Genomic DNA, 19,970 nt, shown 5'->3' on the forward strand with positions numbered 1-19,970 from the left:
GGGTGGACCTAGGGGTATTAACACTTACTGGAGTAAGTCAGATGGAGAAGCACTGATACATGTGGAATCTAAAGAAATAACACAAAGAACTCTATGGGCAAAACAGAAACAGACTCGTAGATGTAGAAAACAATCTTACGGTTACCCAGGGGAAAGGGCAGGGTGGGGGGACAAATTAGGAGTTTGGGAGAACAGACGCAAACGGCTATGTATAAAAGAGATAAGCAACACGTGTTTACTGAGTGGCACAGGGAACATCATCCAATATCCTGCAATGACCTATACCGGAAAATCACCCGAAGAGAACGCTGTACCCATTAAACCAAATCACCGCGGCCGTACCCCTGACACAAACACAATACGGTACATCAGCTGTACTCCAGCAATGACCCGAACTACTACGAAGAGAAAGAATGAGGGAAAAGAGAGAGAGAACGAAAGAAGGAAGGAACCAGAGGAAGAAGGCAGGAGGGAAGGAAAGAAAGAGCGGAAGAGTGGAATGGAGGTAGGAAGCATGGAGGGTGGAATGGAGGTAGGAAGCATGGAGGGGGGAAAAGGTAGGAAGAGAGGAAGAAGGAAGGAGTTCAAAGGAGAGCTAGGATATGATCCAGCAGGCGACCCCACCGCCCACCCCCGGCCTCAGGGTATATACCCAGAAGAGATGAAAACTCCTAAAGGGAACAGGTGGATGCACCCCAGTGTTCACAGGAGTGCTCTTTAAGAGAGCGTCATGACGTGGACGATTCCCAGGGACCCATCCACAGACGATTGGCTTAAGAGGGTGTGATACTATATATCATGTTATATTACATACATAACATCCATGCTATATACAGACACACGCATACTACTATGGAATACCCTTTAGCCATAAAAGAGAGAAGGACCTCGTGCCATCTGCAGCGACATGGATCGACCAAGAGGCTACTACCCACAGTGAACTACGTCAGCTGGAGAAGGACAAAGAATACATGTGGAATCTAAAAATTAATACAAATAACTCTCCGTGCAAAATGGAAACCGTCACCGGTGTAGAAAACAAACATATGGTTACCCAAGGGCAGAGTATGGGGGCGGGGGTGGGCAATTAGGAGTTGGGGCTAAGAGATCGGAAGGAAGAAAGAGCATGCCCAAAGTCGATAAGCAACAAGGATTTACTGTATAGCATGGGGGAGGGACTCGAGTCACACACAATGATCACCTATAATGGAGATCTCTCTCGCTCTCTCGCTCTCGCTCTCGCTCTCTCTTTGGATAGACAGACAGACACACAGACAGACAGAGAGTCAGCCAGCCAGCCAGCCAGCCAGCCGGATGGGTATGAGTCACTCTGGCGAACACCTGAAGCGAACGGGGTATGGCAAAGCCAGTACGCTTTTCTTAAAATTAAACAGCAAAGAGAGAGGCCAATGGGACAAATGCGAGGGCGGGGTCCTTGACAAGGTGGGATTTGCTTGCAAGAGCAGGGGGTGTGTCGAGGGTGGAGGCGGAGGTGGGGCGGTGGGCTGCTGGTGAGGAAGCAAGAGCTGTGGTGGGACCGGGAGGTGCCGGGAGAGCGAGGGCTCTGCTCCAAAAGAGGACCGAGCTGTTGCATGGGCCGGGAATCGAACCCGGGCCTCCCGCGTGGCAGGCGAGAATTCTACCACTGAACCACCCATGCACCGGTGGCCGCTGCCGCCCGACGTTGCCCCAGCGGGGCTGGCCACCAACCGCCGGGCAGCGGTTCCTGCTCGCCCGCGGGCTCCTGCTCCCTTTGAGCCGAAGGCGGACGCCTGTGGCCTGCAAGAGGGGCTCCGGGCCCCGCGGAGGGCCCCAGGGCGCGGCGCTGTCCGGAGGCCTGGAGGCAGGGACGGAGGGTCGGAGGGTCGGCGGGGCGGAGGCCCACCCGGCCCATTTTGCGCCTTCTCTGCCGTCCAGGGCCGCCGCAAGAGCGTCGGCATCGCCAGAAGCAGCCACGAGCCGAAGCAGGCTGGCGCGCGCCCGAATCCCAGCCAGGGCAGGCGATGCGCGCCCGCTGCGGCTGAGCGCCTATGTTCCCCTCAGCCACCGCTGCCCCCCACCCCCACCCCGCCCCCCGCCCCCGACGCCGAGTCCCTCCGGCGGCCGGCTTTCTGGCTGGTGTGGAGCGGGCGGGCGGGCATCGGAGCTCGGGCTGTGCGGGGACGGCGAGCGTGAGAGATGGACCTGCCGGGTCTGCCAAGGGTGTCGGAGCCTCGCTCCGAAGAAGCGCTCGGGCCGGCCAGCGCTCTGCGGAGGGGTCCGGCTCGGGTGCGTTGGTCGTGAGGCGCAGGCACTCGGACTGCGGGCGGGGAGGGGCGGGGGGGATGGCGGACAGTCGGGTGAGGGAGGGCGCCGGGGGGTGGTTGGGTCCGGCCGGGGCAGCGGCTTCCCGCGCGTGAACGTGCGCTGTGGCGCGCAGGTGGGTGGCGGGCGGCGGCCGGGGGCCCGACGTCTGCGGGTGGGTGCCGGGCATCCCAGGGCCGTGGCAGGGACTCACGCGCCAGGCCTGCGTCCAGGGAGGGCCCCGTACCGGCGGGCGAGCAGGAAGGCTGGGCTGCACGTGTCCCCGGAGGCAGGCCGCGGTGGCCAGTGGGCGGGGAAGGCCCCGAGGCGAGAAAGCGCCGCGCGCGGGCACGCACCCCACGCAGACCCGCCACCTCAGTGTGGGTGTGGAGGGCAGGGAATGTGCAGGCGGGCGGGCCGGCCGGCTTGGCGGCAAGGACGGGATGTTGGACGGGAGCGAGAGCGGCTGGCGGCAGAAGCGGAGGAAAGGCTGGGAGGGCGAGCCGCGGGCAGCAGTCCGCGGGCAGCAGTGCGAGGGCGAAGCGTGGAGGGCTTTCCCCACGCGGCCGGTCTGCGTGGGGCGGTGGGGGCGGGGTGGGGCGGAGCGGCGGGCCGGCCGGAGCCGGGGCCGGAGCCGGAGCCGGAGTGAGGAAGGAAAAACAGCCATCGCAAGCAGGTGAGGAAAGATGGGCTGCGAAGGGCCGAAGCTTGCTGGTGTAGGTGCAGGTAGGACGCGGGCGGCGGGGGCGTGTGGGTGTGTGTGGGAGCTGTGCGTCCGGGGAGGGCGCGTGTCCGCAGCAAAGCCAGTGGCCGGGGCGTTCCTCCTGGGCCATTTCTGTCGGGCCCGCGGGCTGTGGAGGGAGAGGCTTGGGTGTCGGGGGCCGGAGTTTGCAGAGGCCAAGCAAGAGTGCCAGGCGGGAAGGGACTGCAAGGCGGCAAGGGGCTGTGGCTCTACGCGGGGTGGGGTCCCGGGGAGGGGTGGGGACGTGGTTGGGCGGGGGGCAAAAGGCTGGCTTGTCAGGAGTGGGATTCGAACCCACGCCTCCAGGGGAGACTGCGACCTGAACGCAGCGCCTTAGACCGCTCGGCCATCCTGACGGCGGGCCGGAGCGCGTCGCCGCTCGGCTGGCTGCGACCCGACGCGCCGCCAAGTGCGGCGCCCTTGGGCGGACGCGGTGCTCCGCGCCGGGCGGGCGTCTGGGTGAGCGGGGGCCGGGCGCACGCCGGCCGTCGTGGAGCAAAGCTTTCGCCGCCGCGGTCGCCCTGTCGCGCAGCCCTGGCCCCGCACCCAGCCGGCCTCTGGCGGCGGCCCCCGCCCGCGCCTCTGCCCTCGCCCGGGCCGTGACGTGGCGAGGCGCGCGCCCGCCGCCACCTCGCAGCCCGGCTTGCCCTCTCGGGCCCACGGTGGGGGCACCAGGCAGCGCTCACCGGGAGTTTGCAGCGCCAGGTAGGGGCGGGGGTGGGGTGAGGGTGGGGCCGCGGGCCGCGGTCCGGGTCGCGGTCTGCTTCTTTGGAGGACGCGGGGTGCTTTGGCGTCGGGGCGGGGCGCGGGCACGTGCTGGCGGCCCCATGGTGGGCCGCGGGCCGAGGGCCGCGGGCAGGGGTAGGCGTCGGCAGGCAGCCGGAGAGGGGCCGGGTGGCCGGGCGGTGGCCGGGCGGTGGCCGCCGTCCTCGTTAGTATAGTGGTGAGTATCCCCGCCTGTCACGCGGGAGACCGGGGTTCGATTCCCCGACGGGGAGGCAACACGCCCTTTTTGGTGGCTGGCGCCGCTCGCTGGCCAGCCGCCTGGCCCCAAGGGCCCTTCGTCTCCTCATCCCCGCCTCCAGGCAGGCGCAGGGCGCCTGGGCGTGCCCGACCTGCCACCCTCGACCCCTTCCAGCCCTTGCCGTCCACCCCTCGCCCCGGCCGAGCGAGGGCCTCCTCTCGCCCCGGCCAGCGCCCGGCGACCTTGCGGCCCGCCCAAAGTGCCTGCCGCACCGGAGGCCCCTTGCGACGCCACGCTCGGCTGCCCGGCTGCCCAGCTGCCCGGCAGGCGGGCCCGGTGGGAAGCCGACGAGTCCCTTTCCCTGTGGGTTCGGGACGCGGGTGGCCTGGAGCTGGGAGCTGAGGCGCGCGGCGTGGAGCCCAGGGCCTCGGGGCGGCAGGGGAGCGAGGACGCCCCCGAGCGGCGGTGGGGCCGGTGGACGAGGGCCACGGCCTGGGGCTGGCGCCGGTGGGCGGCCGCTGGTGGCCAGGGCGTCGGGGCGCCGGGAATGCGCTTGGGCGAGCCCGGGCACGGCGTCCGGGCCCGACCCGGGCTGTGCAGCGTTGGTGGTATAGTGGTGAGCATAGCTGCCTTCCAAGCAGTTGACCCGGGTTCGATTCCCGGCCAACGCAGCGGGCCGTCTTTTGTTTTGTTTAGTCTGGGGGATTTTTGCCGAGCTCCGCGGGGCTCCGGCCCGGCCCCTGTGTGGGAGAGCTGGGAAGAGGGCGCACGGTGCCCGCCCCCAGGCCCGTGGCTTTTGGCGTGTGTGCGTGTGCGAGACGGAGGCGAGCGCGCGGCGTCTCTCCTAGCGAGCAGGGAGAGCGCTAGGCCACCGTGGATCGCCAGGTGCGGCGGGCGGCCCGACCTGGCAAGGCCGGGCCTTGGCAGCAAGGCGGCGCCAAGCGGGTGGCAGGGAGGTGCTGGGTCCAGCAGGGCCAGGCCAGGCGCCGAGCCCGACGCTCCCTGGTGGTCTAGTGGTTAGGATTCGGCGCTCTCACCGCCGCGGCCCGGGTTCGATTCCCGGTCAGGGAAGCCTTTCTTCTTCCACTCCGCCGGCCAACTTGCCGCAAAGCGCGCTGCCTCCACAAGCGCCCCTTTTAGCCCACGCGCGTCCCCCTCGCCGGGCAGCCACCCGGCCCCGTCCACCTCCAGCCCAAGCCGCGCCAGGCACCCTCCACCCACCCGGCCAAGCCTTTTGGCCTCCAGACGTTCGTCCACTCGAGGCCCACTCGACGCCTCGGGCGTCCGTCCTCCTCCGCCGCTGGAAGCTTGCCTCAGCCCCCAACACCAGCGGCCCGGGCAGCCCCTCTGCCCACCACCGGCCGCCCACGGGCGGGCAGCTTCCACCGTGCCTGGACTCGTTGGCAGCACTGCGCGGGTCCCGACCGCCCCCGCCGCCGCGTGCGCCGCCGCGAGGCCCCTCTTCCTTCCCTCGTGAGCTGCGGGTGCGGGTGTCGCTGGGAGCGCTGGTCCTGATGGGGCTTGGTGCTGGTGCTCGTTCGGATGCCTGTGCTGAGCGGCTGCTGCTCCTGCGATGGCGGCTGCTCCCTTTGCCCTCGCTGCTGCCACCACCACCGCCGCGGCCGCCGCGGCCGCCGCCGCCGCCGCCGCCGCCCCGGCGGCAGAGGCTGCTGGCGTGGAAGTGGTGCTGCCGGTGTTGCTGGCTTGTGGAGCTGGTGCTGGCGCTGCTGTCTCTGTTAGAGGTGGTGGTGCTGGTCCTTACTGGTGCCGGTGGTGGTGCCGGTGGGTGGTGGCGGCAGAGGTGGTTGCGCTGGCGCAAGGCGCTAGTGAGGCGTTCACGCTGGCAAGTCAGCCAAGGGGAGGGACACACAGTTTCTTATCTGGCCCCCCTTGCCAGCAACCTGCTGCAGCCTGTTTAGGTCTTGGGCGGGCTTCGCCTTCCGTGGACTGCTCATTTGGTCTCAAGCTCCTGGTGGTCTTGGGCAGGGTAGGGGAGCTAGAGCCAGACAAACCATGCCGGGTGGTGGAGATGGGACCATGAGTGTGGACACTCATGCGTGCCTGGAGACACACACACACACACACACACACACACACACACACACACACACACACGGTAGTGGAGGTAAGAGAGCGGGCTGATTCGGGAGGCCAGTCAGGAATCCTTAGCCCAGTAGGCGGGAGCAGGTGGAAGCAGACGCCTGAAAGGGTGGACTACCAGCCCCAGCCAACACTGTAGTCTAATTACATTACCATGCTCTCAGTCCTATCACAGAGAGGCAAGAATGTTACCTTGAGAATACCTCCCTCCCTCCCACAACACACACACACACACACACACACACACACACACACACACACACACACACACCCCTCTCCCCTAGACATGACGTCTAACATGACCCCATTCTTGCCCAGCCACCTAGCTACCCAGAGTCCATTCCACCTCTCTCTGCAACCTATCTTCGTGGTCCCCCTTGGATACTCCCCCAAGGTAAATGGCAGACACCAGTCTGCTTTCAGCCTCTGTCAGTGGAGGTTTTCATGCCCGTTGGCATGTTTCTGCCTTAGGAGGCAAAGTGGACTGCCGGTGAATGGCACCAACCTGAGGCGGCGGTGGCGGCGGCGGCGGCAGAGATGGCACGGTGGCGGCAGAGGTGGCACGGTGGCGGCGGTACACGAGATGGGTTTTGACAAAGCGGGACCCCCCATGGAAAGGAGCCCCTGTGGGCAGAGGGGTGCTTCCCATCACCACAGGAGGTTACCTCAAGCCCTTCGCCGGTGCGTTGGGAGTGAGCGTGGGTGGGTGACAGGGCAGGACGAAGGTGTCTGTGGCCGTGGTTGGTGGCCGCCCCGTGCAAGTTTGGGAACAGAGTAAAACGACCCCGTAGAGTGGGGGTGGGCGTGAAGCGCCTGCTGGAAGGTGGGAGGAAAAGTTCGACCGCGACCGCGGTGTCCCGGCGGAGCTTGGGCGGGGCAGCAACGGGAGGTGTGGGTCTTGCGGGGACCTGGCCGCGAGGGCCGCCGGGTGTGGGTTTTGCGGGGACCTGGCCGCGAGGGGCTCTGCAGAAGCCTGGGTGAAGCGGCGGTGGTGGCCCTTGCCCCGCCCCGCGCGGGATCTGGGTTAGGGCTGGGCATGGTGTAGGAGTGGGTCTGAGGGCCACGAGGGCGGCCAGGACCAGCGCCAGTGCGTCTTCCGGGCAGGATGTGTGAGACAGGGGCCCGGGGTACAGGGGAATCATGGCAGGTGGAGGAGCCCGTGCCCAGAGGCTGGGCGGAAGGGAGAGTGGCAAGCAGCGGGTGTGAGTGGGCTGTGGTGCCAGGGAGGTGGCGGGAGAAGACCCCCGTGGAGCGGCAGGAGAGCGGGCCAGACTGCTGTGTTGTGCGGCAACGTGCTCAGGCTAAACGGGAGTGAGGCTGTGGGGAGGGGAGAGGTAGGAAGCAGGGCAGGGCAGGGCAGAAACAGAGTTGGAGACAGGGGCTAGGCACCCTGCACATGAGGTGGGCGATCCCACTGCCCCAGAGACATATATAACCTCTCTCATCAGCAGCAACCACCATCACTTCTCATCTGGCTGTGTGTGGGTGCGTGCGCACACACGCACGCGCGCGCGTGTGTGTGTGTGTGTGTGTGTGTGTGTGCGCGTGCGTGCGCGCGAGCTTGTGGAGCCGTGGGACTGGTGGTGAGATTTGAAGAGTGCAAAGGAGAGCTCCCATAGGAACCAGCACTTGCACTCGTGAATATAGAGCCCAAAAGGATGAACCCTCTAATTCGAAAAGCTATATCCCCTCCCTCCCATGTTGGTATAGCCGCGTTGCCTGCCACAGCGAAAACATTGACAAAAACCCAAGCGCCCAACAATAGACAGTTGGCTGAAGAAGACAGAACGTGGAGTTCCCATTGTGGCTCAGCGGTTAAGGAACCTGACCGGTATCCTGAGGACACAGGTTTGATCCCCTGGCCTCGCTCAACAGGTCAAGGATCCGGTGTTGCCATGAGGTATGGCGTCGGTCGAAGACGTGGCTCGGACCCAGCGTGGCCGTGGCCCTGGCCGTGGTGTAGGCCGGCAGCTACAGTTCCGATTCGACCCCTAGCCCGGGCGTCTCCTTGTGCCAAGGGTACAGCCCTAAAAGTCCCCAAAGAAAAGAGGAAGAAGAGGAGGAAGAAGAAGAAGATGAGGAAGAGGAAGAGGAAGAAGAGGAGGAAGAAGAAGAAGACGAAGACGAAGACGAAGAAGAAGATGATGATGATGATGAGATAAAATAGATCTGCACTATGGAATCGTACTCTGCCGTGGAAAAGAATGGAGGAGTTCGTGTCATGGCTCCGTGGGATAAGGACCCGATGTTGTCTCTGTGAGGATGCGGGTTTGATCCCTGGCCTCGCTCAGTGGGTCAAGAACCGTGGCGTTGCCGCAAACTGTACAACAGGTCCCAGAGGCAGCTCGTGTCTGGCATTGCCCTGGCTGTGGTGTAGGTTGGAGCTGCAGCTTCAGTTCGAGCCCTGGCCCTACATAGGGGCTGATTGAAAAAAATAGAAAACAAAGAAAGAAAGGGAAGAAGGAAGAACGAAAAATGGAGAGAAGGAAGGAAGAAAGGCAGGAAGGAAAAAAGGAAGAGTGGAGAATGGAAGGGAGGGAGGGAGGGAGGGAACGGGAAGGAAGGAAGGAAGGAAGATGGAAAGGAAGAAAGAGAAGGAAGGCAAGAGAGAGTGGAATGGAGGGAGGAAGAATGGTGGGGCAGGGGGAATGGCAGGAAGGAAAGAGGCAGGAGGGAAGAAAGCAAGGAACGCAGTCAAAGGACCTCCGTCATGGGATCCAGAAAGGCCCGCTCCCAGGTATATATCGAGAAAAGTTGACAACTCTCATGTGAGAAGATCAGCTGTTCCCCAGTGTTCAGAGGAGCACTATTTACATGAGCCATGGTGTGGACAAATGCCAAGTACCCATCCACAGACAACTGGCTTCAGAAGTTGTGCTGTGTGTGTGTGTGTGTGTGTGTGTGTGTGTGTGTACACACACACACATATACACATATATGTATATATATATATATGTATATGTCCTGTGGCGTGTTACTCAGCCGTAAAAAAAAAAAAGAACAAAGTATACAACAGTAGGGAGGCACGTCAGAAAACTCAGTATAGAACTACCACATGACCCAGCGATCCCACTCCTGGGCATCTATCCAGGCAAAGCGTTCATTGAAAACGATACGTGCACGCCCTGTGTTCCTTGCAGCACCGTTCGCAACAGCCGAGACTCGGAAACAAGCTCAATGTCCAACGCCAGATGAATGGAGTAAGAAGATGTGGTACCAGCAATTCGACAAACAAAAGAAATAAAAGGCATCCATATAGGAAGAGAAGAGATAAAACTGCCACTGTATATGCAGATGACATGATACTATACATAGAAAACCCTAAGGACTCAACCCAAAAACTACTTGAACTGATTAATAAATTCAGCAAAGTAGCAGGATATAAGATTAACATTCGGAAGTCAGTTGCATTTCTGTATACCAGCAATGAAATATTAGAAAAGGAATACAAAAATACGATACCTTTTAAAATTGCACCCCACAAAATCAAATACCTCGGAATACACCTGACCAAGGAGGTAAAGGACCTATGTGCCGAGAACTATAAAACTTTAATCAAAGAAATCAAAGAAGATGTAAAGAAATGGAAAGATATTCCATGTTCCTGGATTGGGAAAATCAATATTGTAAAAATGGCCATACTACCCAAAGCAATCTACAGATTCAATGCAATCCCTATCAAATTACCCAGGACATTTTTCACAGAACTAGAACAAACAATCCAAACATTTATATGGAACCACAAAAGACCCAGAATCGCCAAAGCAATCCTGAGAAACAAAAACCAAGCAGGAGGCATAACTCTCCCAGACTTCAAGAAATACTACAAAGCCACAGTCATCAAAACAGTGTGGTACTGGTATCAAAACAGACAGACAGACCAATGGAAGAGAATAGAGAATCCGGAAATAAACCCTGACACCTATGGTCAATTAATCTTTGACAAGGGAGGCAAGAACATAAAATGGGAAAAAGAAAGTCTATTCAGCAAGCATTGCTGGGAAACCTGGACAGCTGCATGCAAAGCAATGAAACTAGAACACACCCTCACACCATGCACACAAATAAACTCCAAATGGCTGAAAGACTTAAGTATACGACAGGACACCATCAAACTCCTAGAAGAAAACACAGGCAAAACACTCTCTGACATCAACGTCATGAATATTTTCTCAGGTCAGTCTCCCAAAACAATAGAAATTAGAGCAAAAATAAACCCATGGGACCTCATCAAACTGAAAAGCTTTTGCACAGCAAAGGAAACCAAAAAGAAAACAAGAAGACAACTTACAGAATGGGAGAAAATAGGTTCAAATGATGCAACCGACAAGGGCTTAATCTCTAGAATATAAAAGCAACTTATACAACCCAACAGCAAAAAAACCAATCAGTCAATGGAAAAATGGGCAAAAGACCTGAATAGACATTTCTCCAAAGAAGTTATACAGATGGCCAACAAACACATGAAAAAATGCTCAACATCGCTGATTATAAGAGAAATGCAAATCAAAACTACCATGAGATACCACCTCACACCAGTCAGAATGGCCATCATTAATAAATCCACAAATAACAAGTGCTGGAGGGGCTGTGGAGAAAAGGGAACCCTCCTGCACTGCTGGTGGGAATGTAAACTGGTACAGCCACTATGGAGAACAGTTTGGAGATACCTTAGAAATCTATACATAGAACTTCCATATGACCCCGCAATCCCACTCTTGGGCATCTATCCGGACAAAACTCTACTTAAAAGAGACACGGGCACCCGCATGTTCATTGCAGCACTATTCACAATAGCCAGGACGTGGAAACAACCCAAATGTCCATCGACCGATGATTGGATTCGGAAGAGGTGGTATATATACACAATGGAATACTACTCAGCCATAAAAAAGAATGACATAATGCCATTTGCAGCAGCATGGATGGAACTAGAGACTCTCATACTGGGTGAAATGAGCCAGAAAGACAAAGACAAATACCATATGATATCACTTATAACTGGAATCTAAGATCCAGCACAAATGAACATCTCCTCAGAAAAGAAAATCATGGACTTGGAGAAGAGACTTGTGGCTGCCTGATGGGAGGGGGAGGGAGTGGGAGGGATCGGGAGCTTGGGCTTATCAGACACAACTTAGAATAGATTTACAAGGAGATCCTGCTGAATAGCATTGAGAACTTTGTCTAGATACTCGTGTTGCAACAGAAGAAAGGGTGGGGGGGAAATGTAATTGTAATGTATACATGTGAGGATAACCTGACCCCCTTGCTGTACAGTGGGAAAATAAAAAAAAATATGAAAAAAAAAAGAAGATGTGGTACATGTGCACAATGGAATACGACTCAGCCACAGAGGAGAACAACATAATGCCATTTGCAGCAACATGGACGGAACTTGAGACTCTCAGGCGAAGTGAAGGAAGTCAGAGGGAGAAAGACAAATACCACATGATACGGTATGTGTCTCGTATCTGGAACCTAAGAGACGGCACAGATGAACCTGTCCACAGAGAAGAAACAAACGCGAGGACGTGGAGAAGAGGCTTGTGGTTGCCAGGAGGGAGGGGGAGGCACTGGCCGTTGGAGGTCAGTAGATGCAGGCGACTGCATTTGGAACGGAGAAGCAATGAGATTCTGCTGTATAGCACGGGAAACTCTATCTGATCACTTGCGATGGAACACGATGGAGGCTCAACGTGGGGAAGAAAAAAGAATGCAGATGGATGTGTGGCTGGGTCACTTTGCTGGGCAGCGGAAACTGACAGAACATTGGGAGTCAACTGTAAGGAAAAAAAGGTTTAAAAAAGAATGAAGTAGTGCCCTTTGCAGCGACGCGGGTGGACCTAGGGGTATTAACACTTACTGGAGTAAGTCAGATGGAGAAGCACTGATACATGTGGAATCTAAAGAAATAACACAAAGAACTCTATGGGCAAAACAGAAACAGACTCGTAGATGTAGAAAACAATCTTACGGTTACCCAGGGGAAAGGGCAGGGTGGGGGGACAAATTAGGAGTTTGGGAGAACAGACGCAAACGGCTATGTATAAAAGAGATAAGCAACACGTGTTTACTGAGTGGCACAGGGAACATCATCCAATATCCTGCAATGACCTATACCGGAAAATCACCCGAAGAGAACGCTGTACCCATTAAACCAAATCACCGCGGCCGTACCCCTGACACAAACACAATACGGTACATCAGCTGTACTCCAGCAATGACCCGAACTACTACGAAGAGAAAGAATGAGGGAAAAGAGAGAGAGAACGAAAGAAGGAAGGAACCAGAGGAAGAAGGCAGGAGGGAAGGAAAGAAAGAGCGGAAGAGTGGAATGGAGGTAGGAAGCATGGAGGGTGGAATGGAGGTAGGAAGCATGGAGGGGGGAAAAGGTAGGAAGAGAGGAAGAAGGAAGGAGTTCAAAGGAGAGCTAGGATATGATCCAGCAGGCGACCCCACCGCCCACCCCCGGCCTCAGGGTATATACCCAGAAGAGATGAAAACTCCTAAAGGGAACAGGTGGATGCACCCCAGTGTTCACAGGAGTGCTCTTTAAGAGAGCGTCATGACGTGGACGATTCCCAGGGACCCATCCACAGACGATTGGCTTAAGAGGGTGTGATACTATATATCATGTTATATTACATACATAACATCCATGCTATATACAGACACACGCATACTACTATGGAATACCCTTTAGCCATAAAAGAGAGAAGGACCTCGTGCCATCTGCAGCGACATGGATCGACCAAGAGGCTACTACCCACAGTGAACTACGTCAGCTGGAGAAGGACAAAGAATACATGTGGAATCTAAAAATTAATACAAATAACTCTCCGTGCAAAATGGAAACCGTCACCGGTGTAGAAAACAAACATATGGTTACCCAAGGGCAGAGTATGGGGGCGGGGGTGGGCAATTAGGAGTTGGGGCTAAGAGATCGGAAGGAAGAAAGAGCATGCCCAAAGTCGATAAGCAACAAGGATTTACTGTATAGCATGGGGGAGGGACTCGAGTCACACACAATGATCACCTATAATGGAGATCTCTCTCGCTCTCTCGCTCTCGCTCTCGCTCTCTCTTTGGATAGACAGACAGACACACAGACAGACAGAGAGTCAGCCAGCCAGCCAGCCAGCCAGCCGGATGGGTATGAGTCACTCTGGCGAACACCTGAAGCGAACGGGGTATGGCAAAGCCAGTACGCTTTTCTTAAAATTAAACAGCAAAGAGAGAGGCCAATGGGACAAATGCGAGGGCGGGGTCCTTGACAAGGTGGGATTTGCTTGCAAGAGCAGGGGGTGTGTCGAGGGTGGAGGCGGAGGTGGGGCGGTGGGCTGCTGGTGAGGAAGCAAGAGCTGTGGTGGGACCGGGAGGTGCCGGGAGAGCGAGGGCTCTGCTCCAAAAGAGGACCGAGCTGTTGCATGGGCCGGGAATCGAACCCGGGCCTCCCGCGTGGCAGGCGAGAATTCTACCACTGAACCACCCATGCACCGGTGGCCGCTGCCGCCCGACGTTGCCCCAGCGGGGCTGGCCACCAACCGCCGGGCAGCGGTTCCTGCTCGCCCGCGGGCTCCTGCTCCCTTTGAGCCGAAGGCGGACGCCTGTGGCCTGCAAGAGGGGCTCCGGGCCCCGCGGAGGGCCCCAGGGCGCGGCGCTGTCCGGAGGCCTGGAGGCAGGGACGGAGGGTCGGAGGGTCGGCGGGGCGGAGGCCCACCCGGCCCATTTTGCGCCTTCTCTGCCGTCCAGGGCCGCCGCAAGAGCGTCGGCATCGCCAGAAGCAGCCACGAGCCGAAGCAGGCTGGCGCGCGCCCGAATCCCAGCCAGGGCAGGCGATGCGCGCCCGCTGCGGCTGAGCGCCTATGTTCCCCTCAGCCACCGCTGCCCCCCACCCCCACCCCGCCCCCCGCCCCCGACGCCGAGTCCCTCCGGCGGCCGGCTTTCTGGCTGGTGTGGAGCGGGCGGGCGGGCATCGGAGCTCGGGCTGTGCGGGGACGGCGAGCGTGAGAGATGGACCTGCCGGGTCTGCCAAGGGTGTCGGAGCCTCGCTCCGAAGAAGCGCTCGGGCCGGCCAGCGCTCTGCGGAGGGGTCCGGCTCGGGTGCGTTGGTCGTGAGGCGCAGGCACTCGGACTGCGGGCGGGGAGGGGCGGGGGGGATGGCGGACAGTCGGGTGAGGGAGGGCGCCGGGGGGTGGTTGGGTCCGGCCGGGGCAGCGGCTTCCCGCGCGTGAACGTGCGCTGGGGCGCGCAGGTGGGTGGCGGGCGGCGGCCGGGGGCCCGACGTCTGCGGGTGGGTGCCGGGCATCCCAGGGCCGTGGCAGGGACTCACGCGCCAGGCCTGCGTCCAGGGAGGGCCCCGTACCGGCGGGCGAGCAGGAAGGCTGGGCTGCACGTGTCCCCGGAGGCAGGCCGCGGTGGCCAGTGGGCGGGGAAGGCCCCGAGGCGAGAAAGCGCCGCGCGCGGGCACGCACCCCACGCAGACCCGCCACCTCAGTGTGGGTGTGGAGGGCAGGGAATGTGCAGGCGGGCGGGCCGGCCGGCTTGGCGGCAAGGACGGGATGTTGGACGGGAGCGAGAGCGGCTGGCGGCAGAAGCGGAGGAAAGGCTGGGAGGGCGAGCCGCGGGCAGCAGTCCGCGGGCAGCAGTGCGAGGGCGAAGCGTGGAGGGCTTTCCCCACGCGGCCGGTCTGCGTGGGGCGGTGGGGGCGGGGTGGGGCGGAGCGGCGGGCCGGCCGGAGCCGGGGCCGGAGCCGGAGCCGGAGTGAGGAAGGAAAAACAGCCATCGCAAGCAGGTGAGGAAAGATGGGCTGCGAAGGGCCGAAGCTTGCTGGTGTAGGTGCAGGTAGGACGCGGGCGGCGGGGGCGTGTGGGTGTGTGTGGGAGCTGTGCGTCCGGGGAGGGCGCGTGTCCGCAGCAAAGCCAGTGGCCGGGGCGTTCCTCCTGGGCCATTTCTGTCGGGCCCGCGGGCTGTGGAGGGAGAGGCTTGGGTGTCGGGGGCCGGAGTTTGCAGAGGCCAAGCAAGAGTGCCAGGCGGGAAGGGACTGCAAGGCGGCAAGGGGCTGTGGCTCTACGCGGGGTGGGGTCCCGGGGAGGGGTGGGGACGTGGTTGGGCGGGGGGCAAAAGGCTGGCTTGTCAGGAGTGGGATTCGAACCCACGCCTCCAGGGGAGACTGCGACCTGAACGCAGCGCCTTAGACCGCTCGGCCATCCTGACGGCGGGCCGGAGCGCGTCGCCGCTCGGCTGGCTGCGACCCGACGCGCCGCCAAGTGCGGCGCCCTTGGGCGGACGCGGTGCTCCGCGCCGGGCGGGCGTCTGGGTGAGCGGGGGCCGGGCGCACGCCGGCCGTCGTGGAGCAAAGCTTTCGCCGCCGCGGTCGCCCTGTCGCGCAGCCCTGGCCCCGCACCCAGCCGGCCTCTGGCGGCGGCCCCCGCCCGCGCCTCTGCCCTCGCCCGGGCCGTGACGTGGCGAGGCGCGCGCCCGCCGCCACCTCGCAGCCCGGCTTGCCCTCTCGGGCCCACGGTGGGGGCACCAGGCAGCGCTCACCGGGAGTTTGCAGCGCCAGGTAGGGGCGGGGGTGGGGTGAGGGTGGGGCCGCGGGCCGCGGTCCGGGTCGCGGTCTGCTTCTTTGGAGGACGCGGGGTGCTTTGGCGTCGGGGCGGGGCGCGGGCACGTGCTGGCGGCCCCATGGTGGGCCGCGGGCCGAGGGCCGCGGGCAGGGGTAGGCGTCGGCAGGCAGCCGGAGAGGGGCCGGGTGGCCGGGCGGTGGCCGGGCGGTGGCCGCCGTCCTCGTTAGTATAGTGGTGAGTATCCCCGCCTGTCACGCGGGAGACCGGGGTTCGATTCCCCGACGGGGAGGCAACACGCCCTTTTTGGTGGCTGGCGCCGCTCGCTGGCCAGCCGCCTGGCCCCAAGGGCCCTTCGTCTCCTCATCCCCGCCTCCAGGCAGGCGCAGGGCGCCTGGGCGTGCCCGACCTGCCACCCTCGACCCCTTCCAGCCCTTGCCGTCCACCCCTCGCCCCGGCCGAGCGAGGGCCTCCTCTCGCCCCGGCCAGCGCCCGGCGACCTTGCGGCCCGCCCAAAGTGCCTGCCGCACCGGAGGCCCCTTGCGACGCCACGCTCGGCTGCCCGGCTGCCCAGCTGCCCGGCAGGCGGGCCCGGTGGGAAGCCGACGAGTCCCTTTCCCTGTGGGTTCGGGACGCGGGTGGCCTGGAGCTGGGAGCTGAGGCGCGCGGCGTGGAGCCCAGGGCCTCGGGGCGGCAGGGGAGCGAGGACGCCCCCGAGCGGCGGTGGGGCCGGTGGACGAGGGCCACGGCCTGGGGCTGGCGCCGGTGGGCGGCCGCTGGTGGCCAGGGCGTCGGGGCGCCGGGAATGCGCTTGGGCGAGCCCGGGCACGGCGTCCGGGCCCGACCCGGGCTGTGCAGCGTTGGTGGTATAGTGGTGAGCATAGCTGCCTTCCAAGCAGTTGACCCGGGTTCGATTCCCGGCCAACGCAGCGGGCCGTCTTTTGTTTTGTTTAGTCTGGGGGATTTTTGCCGAGCTCCGCGGGGCTCCGGCCCGGCCCCTGTGTGGGAGAGCTGGGAAGAGGGCGCACGGTGCCCGCCCCCAGGCCCGTGGCTTTTGGCGTGTGTGCGTGTGCGAGACGGAGGCGAGCGCGCGGCGTCTCTCCTAGCGAGCAGGGAGAGCGCTAGGCCACCGTGGATCGCCAGGTGCGGCGGGCGGCCCGACCTGGCAAGGCCGGGCCTTGGCAGCAAGGCGGCGCCAAGCGGGTGGCAGGGAGGTGCTGGGTCCAGCAGGGCCAGGCCAGGCGCCGAGCCCGACGCTCCCTGGTGGTCTAGTGGTTAGGATTCGGCGCTCTCACCGCCGCGGCCCGGGTTCGATTCCCGGTCAGGGAAGCCTTTCTTCTTCCACTCCGCCGGCCAACTTGCCGCAAAGCGCGCTGCCTCCACAAGCGCCCCTTTTAGCCCACGCGCGTCCCCCTCGCCGGGCAGCCACCCGGCCCCGTCCACCTCCAGCCCAAGCCGCGCCAGGCACCCTCCACCCACCCGGCCAAGCCTTTTGGCCTCCAGACGTTCGTCCACTCGAGGCCCACTCGACGCCTCGGGCGTCCGTCCTCCTCCGCCGCTGGAAGCTTGCCTCAGCCCCCAACACCAGCGGCCCGGGCAGCCCCTCTGCCCACCACCGGCCGCCCACGGGCGGGCAGCTTCCACCGTGCCTGGACTCGTTGGCAGCACTGCGCGGGTCCCGACCGCCCCCGCCGCCGCGTGCGCCGCCGCGAGGCCCCTCTTCCTTCCCTCGTGAGCTGCGGGTGCGGGTGTCGCTGGGAGCGCTGGTCCTGATGGGGCTTGGTGCTGGTGCTCGTTCGGATGCCTGTGCTGAGCGGCTGCTGCTCCTGCGATGGCGGCTGCTCCCTTTGCCCTCGCTGCTGCCACCACCACCGCCGCGGCCGCCGCGGCCGCCGCCGCCGCCGCCGCCGCCCCGGCGGCAGAGGCTGCTGGCGTGGAAGTGGTGCTGCCGGTGTTGCTGGCTTGTGGAGCTGGTGCTGGCGCTGCTGTCTCTGTTAGAGGTGGTGGTGCTGGTCCTTACTGGTGCCGGTGGTGGTGCCGGTGGGTGGTGGCGGCAGAGGTGGTTGCGCTGGCGCAAGGCGCTAGTGAGGCGTTCACGCTGGCAAGTCAGCCAAGGGGAGGGACACACAGTTTCTTATCTGGCCCCCCTTGCCAGCAACCTGCTGCAGCCTGTTTAGGTCTTGGGCGGGCTTCGCCTTCCGTGGACTGCTCATTTGGTCTCAAGCTCCTGGTGGTCTTGGGCAGGGTAGGGGAGCTAGAGCCAGACAAACCATGCCGGGTGGTGGAGATGGGACCATGAGTGTGGACACTCATGCGTGCCTGGAGACACACACACACACACACACACACACACACACACACACACACACACACACACGGTAGTGGAGGTAAGAGAGCGGGCTGATTCGGGAGGCCAGTCAGGAATCCTTAGCCCAGTAGGCGGGAGCAGGTGGAAGCAGACGCCTGAAAGGGTGGACTACCAGCCCCAGCCAACACTGTAGTCTAATTACATTACCATGCTCTCAGTCCTATCACAGAGAGGCAAGAATGTTACCTTGAGAATACCTCCCTCCCTCCCACAACACACACACACACACACACACACACACACACACACACACACACACACACACCCCTCTCCCCTAGACATGACGTCTAACATGACCCCATTCTTGCCCAGCCACCTAGCTACCCAGAGTCCATTCCACCTCTCTCTGCAACCTATCTTCGTGGTCCCCCTTGGATACTCCCCCAAGGTAAATGGCAGACACCAGTCTGCTTTCAGCCTCTGTCAGTGGAGGTTTTCATGCCCGTTGGCATGTTTCTGCCTTAGGAGGCAAAGTGGACTGCCGGTGAATGGCACCAACCTGAGGCGGCGGTGGCGGCGGCGGCGGCAGAGATGGCACGGTGGCGGCAGAGGTGGCACGGTGGCGGCGGTACACGAGATGGGTTTTGACAAAGCGGGACCCCCCATGGAAAGGAGCCCCTGTGGGCAGAGGGGTGCTTCCCATCACCACAGGAGGTTACCTCAAGCCCTTCGCCGGTGCGTTGGGAGTGAGCGTGGGTGGGTGACAGGGCAGGACGAAGGTGTCTGTGGCCGTGGTTGGTGGCCGCCCCGTGCAAGTTTGGGAACAGAGTAAAACGACCCCGTAGAGTGGGGGTGGGCGTGAAGCGCCTGCTGGAAGGTGGGAGGAAAAGTTCGACCGCGACCGCGGTGTCCCGGCGGAGCTTGGGCGGGGCAGCAACGGGAGGTGTGGGTCTTGCGGGGACCTGGCCGCGAGGGCCGCCGGGTGTGGGTTTTGCGGGGACCTGGCCGCGAGGGGCTCTGCAGAAGCCTGGGTGAAGCGGCGGTGGTGGCCCTTGCCCCGCCCCGCGCGGGATCTGGGTTAGGGCTGGGCATGGTGTAGGAGTGGGTCTGAGGGCCACGAGGGCGGCCAGGACCAGCGCCAGTGCGTCTTCCGGGCAGGATGTGTGAGACAGGGGCCCGGGGTACAGGGGAATCATGGCAGGTGGAGGAGCCCGTGCCCAGAGGCTGGGCGGAAGGGAGAGTGGCAAGCAGCGGGTGTGAGTGGGCTGTGGTGCCAGGGAGGTGGCGGGAGAAGACCCCCGTGGAGCGGCAGGAGAGCGGGCCAGACTGCTGTGTTGTGCGGCAACGTGCTCAGGCTAAACGGGAGTGAGGCTGTGGGGAGGGGAGAGGTAGGAAGCAGGGCAGGGCAGGGCAGAAACAGAGTTGGAGACAGGGGCTAGGCACCCTGCACATGAGGTGGGCGATCCCACTGCCCCAGAGACATATATAACCTCTCTCATCAGCAGCAACCACCATCACTTCTCATCTGGCTGTGTGTGGGTGCGTGCGCACACACGCACGCGCGCGCGTGTGTGTGTGTGTGTGTGTGTGTGTGCGCGTGCGTGCGCGCGAGCTTGTGGAGCCGTGGGACTGGTGGTGAGATTTGAAGAGTGCAAAGGAGAGCTCCCATAGGAACCAGCACTTGCACTCGTGAATATAGAGCCCAAAAGGATGAACCCTCTAATTCGAAAAGCTATATCCCCTCCCTCCCATGTTGGTATAGCCGCGTTGCCTGCCACAGCGAAAACATTGACAAAAACCCAAGCGCCCAACAATAGACAGTTGGCTGAAGAAGACAGAACGTGGAGTTCCCATTGTGGCTCAGCGGTTAAGGAACCTGACCGGTATCCTGAGGACACAGGTTTGATCCCCTGGCCTCGCTCAACAGGTCAAGGATCCGGTGTTGCCATGAGGTATGGCGTCAGTCGAAGACGTGGCTCGGACCCAGCGTGGCCGTGGCCCTGG

The 19,970-nt window shown here is 61.7% G+C and overlaps 10 non-coding genes across 10 annotated transcripts; 6 read left to right on the forward strand and 4 right to left on the reverse strand.

Moving 5' to 3' along the window:
* Positions 1 to 1,589: 1,589 nt before the first annotated feature.
* On the reverse strand, positions 1,590 to 1,660 carry TRNAG-GCC (transfer RNA glycine (anticodon GCC)). The gene has a single exon. It is a non-coding gene; the product is annotated as a tRNA-Gly (tRNA).
* A 1,638-nt stretch (positions 1,661 to 3,298) lies between these two features.
* Positions 3,299 to 3,381, reverse strand: TRNAL-CAG (transfer RNA leucine (anticodon CAG)). Its single transcript has one exon. It is a non-coding gene; the product is annotated as a tRNA-Leu (tRNA).
* Positions 3,382 to 3,951: 570 nt separating this feature from the next.
* Positions 3,952 to 4,023, forward strand: TRNAD-GUC (transfer RNA aspartic acid (anticodon GUC)). The gene has a single exon. It is a non-coding gene; the product is annotated as a tRNA-Asp (tRNA).
* Positions 4,024 to 4,588: 565 nt separating this feature from the next.
* Positions 4,589 to 4,660, forward strand: TRNAG-UCC (transfer RNA glycine (anticodon UCC)). Its single transcript has one exon. It is a non-coding gene; the product is annotated as a tRNA-Gly (tRNA).
* Positions 4,661 to 4,988: 328 nt separating this feature from the next.
* Positions 4,989 to 5,060, forward strand: TRNAE-CUC (transfer RNA glutamic acid (anticodon CUC)). Its single transcript has one exon. It is a non-coding gene; the product is annotated as a tRNA-Glu (tRNA).
* Positions 5,061 to 13,516: 8,456 nt separating this feature from the next.
* On the reverse strand, positions 13,517 to 13,587 carry TRNAG-GCC (transfer RNA glycine (anticodon GCC)). The gene has a single exon. It is a non-coding gene; the product is annotated as a tRNA-Gly (tRNA).
* A 1,638-nt stretch (positions 13,588 to 15,225) lies between these two features.
* TRNAL-CAG (transfer RNA leucine (anticodon CAG)) lies at positions 15,226 to 15,308 on the reverse strand. Its single transcript has one exon. It is a non-coding gene; the product is annotated as a tRNA-Leu (tRNA).
* Positions 15,309 to 15,878: 570 nt separating this feature from the next.
* TRNAD-GUC (transfer RNA aspartic acid (anticodon GUC)) lies at positions 15,879 to 15,950 on the forward strand. The gene has a single exon. It is a non-coding gene; the product is annotated as a tRNA-Asp (tRNA).
* A 565-nt stretch (positions 15,951 to 16,515) lies between these two features.
* Positions 16,516 to 16,587, forward strand: TRNAG-UCC (transfer RNA glycine (anticodon UCC)). The gene has a single exon. It is a non-coding gene; the product is annotated as a tRNA-Gly (tRNA).
* A 328-nt stretch (positions 16,588 to 16,915) lies between these two features.
* Positions 16,916 to 16,987, forward strand: TRNAE-CUC (transfer RNA glutamic acid (anticodon CUC)). The gene has a single exon. It is a non-coding gene; the product is annotated as a tRNA-Glu (tRNA).
* The last annotated feature ends 2,983 nt before the right edge of the window (positions 16,988 to 19,970 follow it).

This window comes from Sus scrofa, chromosome 4 (genome assembly GCF_054392235.1).
Source record: "Sus scrofa isolate SSC_HxYL_T2T_F1_AM1 chromosome 4, Sscrofa_HxYL_maternal_Yorkshire_Landrace_v2.0, whole genome shotgun sequence".
Classification (NCBI taxonomy): Eukaryota; Metazoa; Chordata; class Mammalia; order Artiodactyla; family Suidae; genus Sus; species Sus scrofa.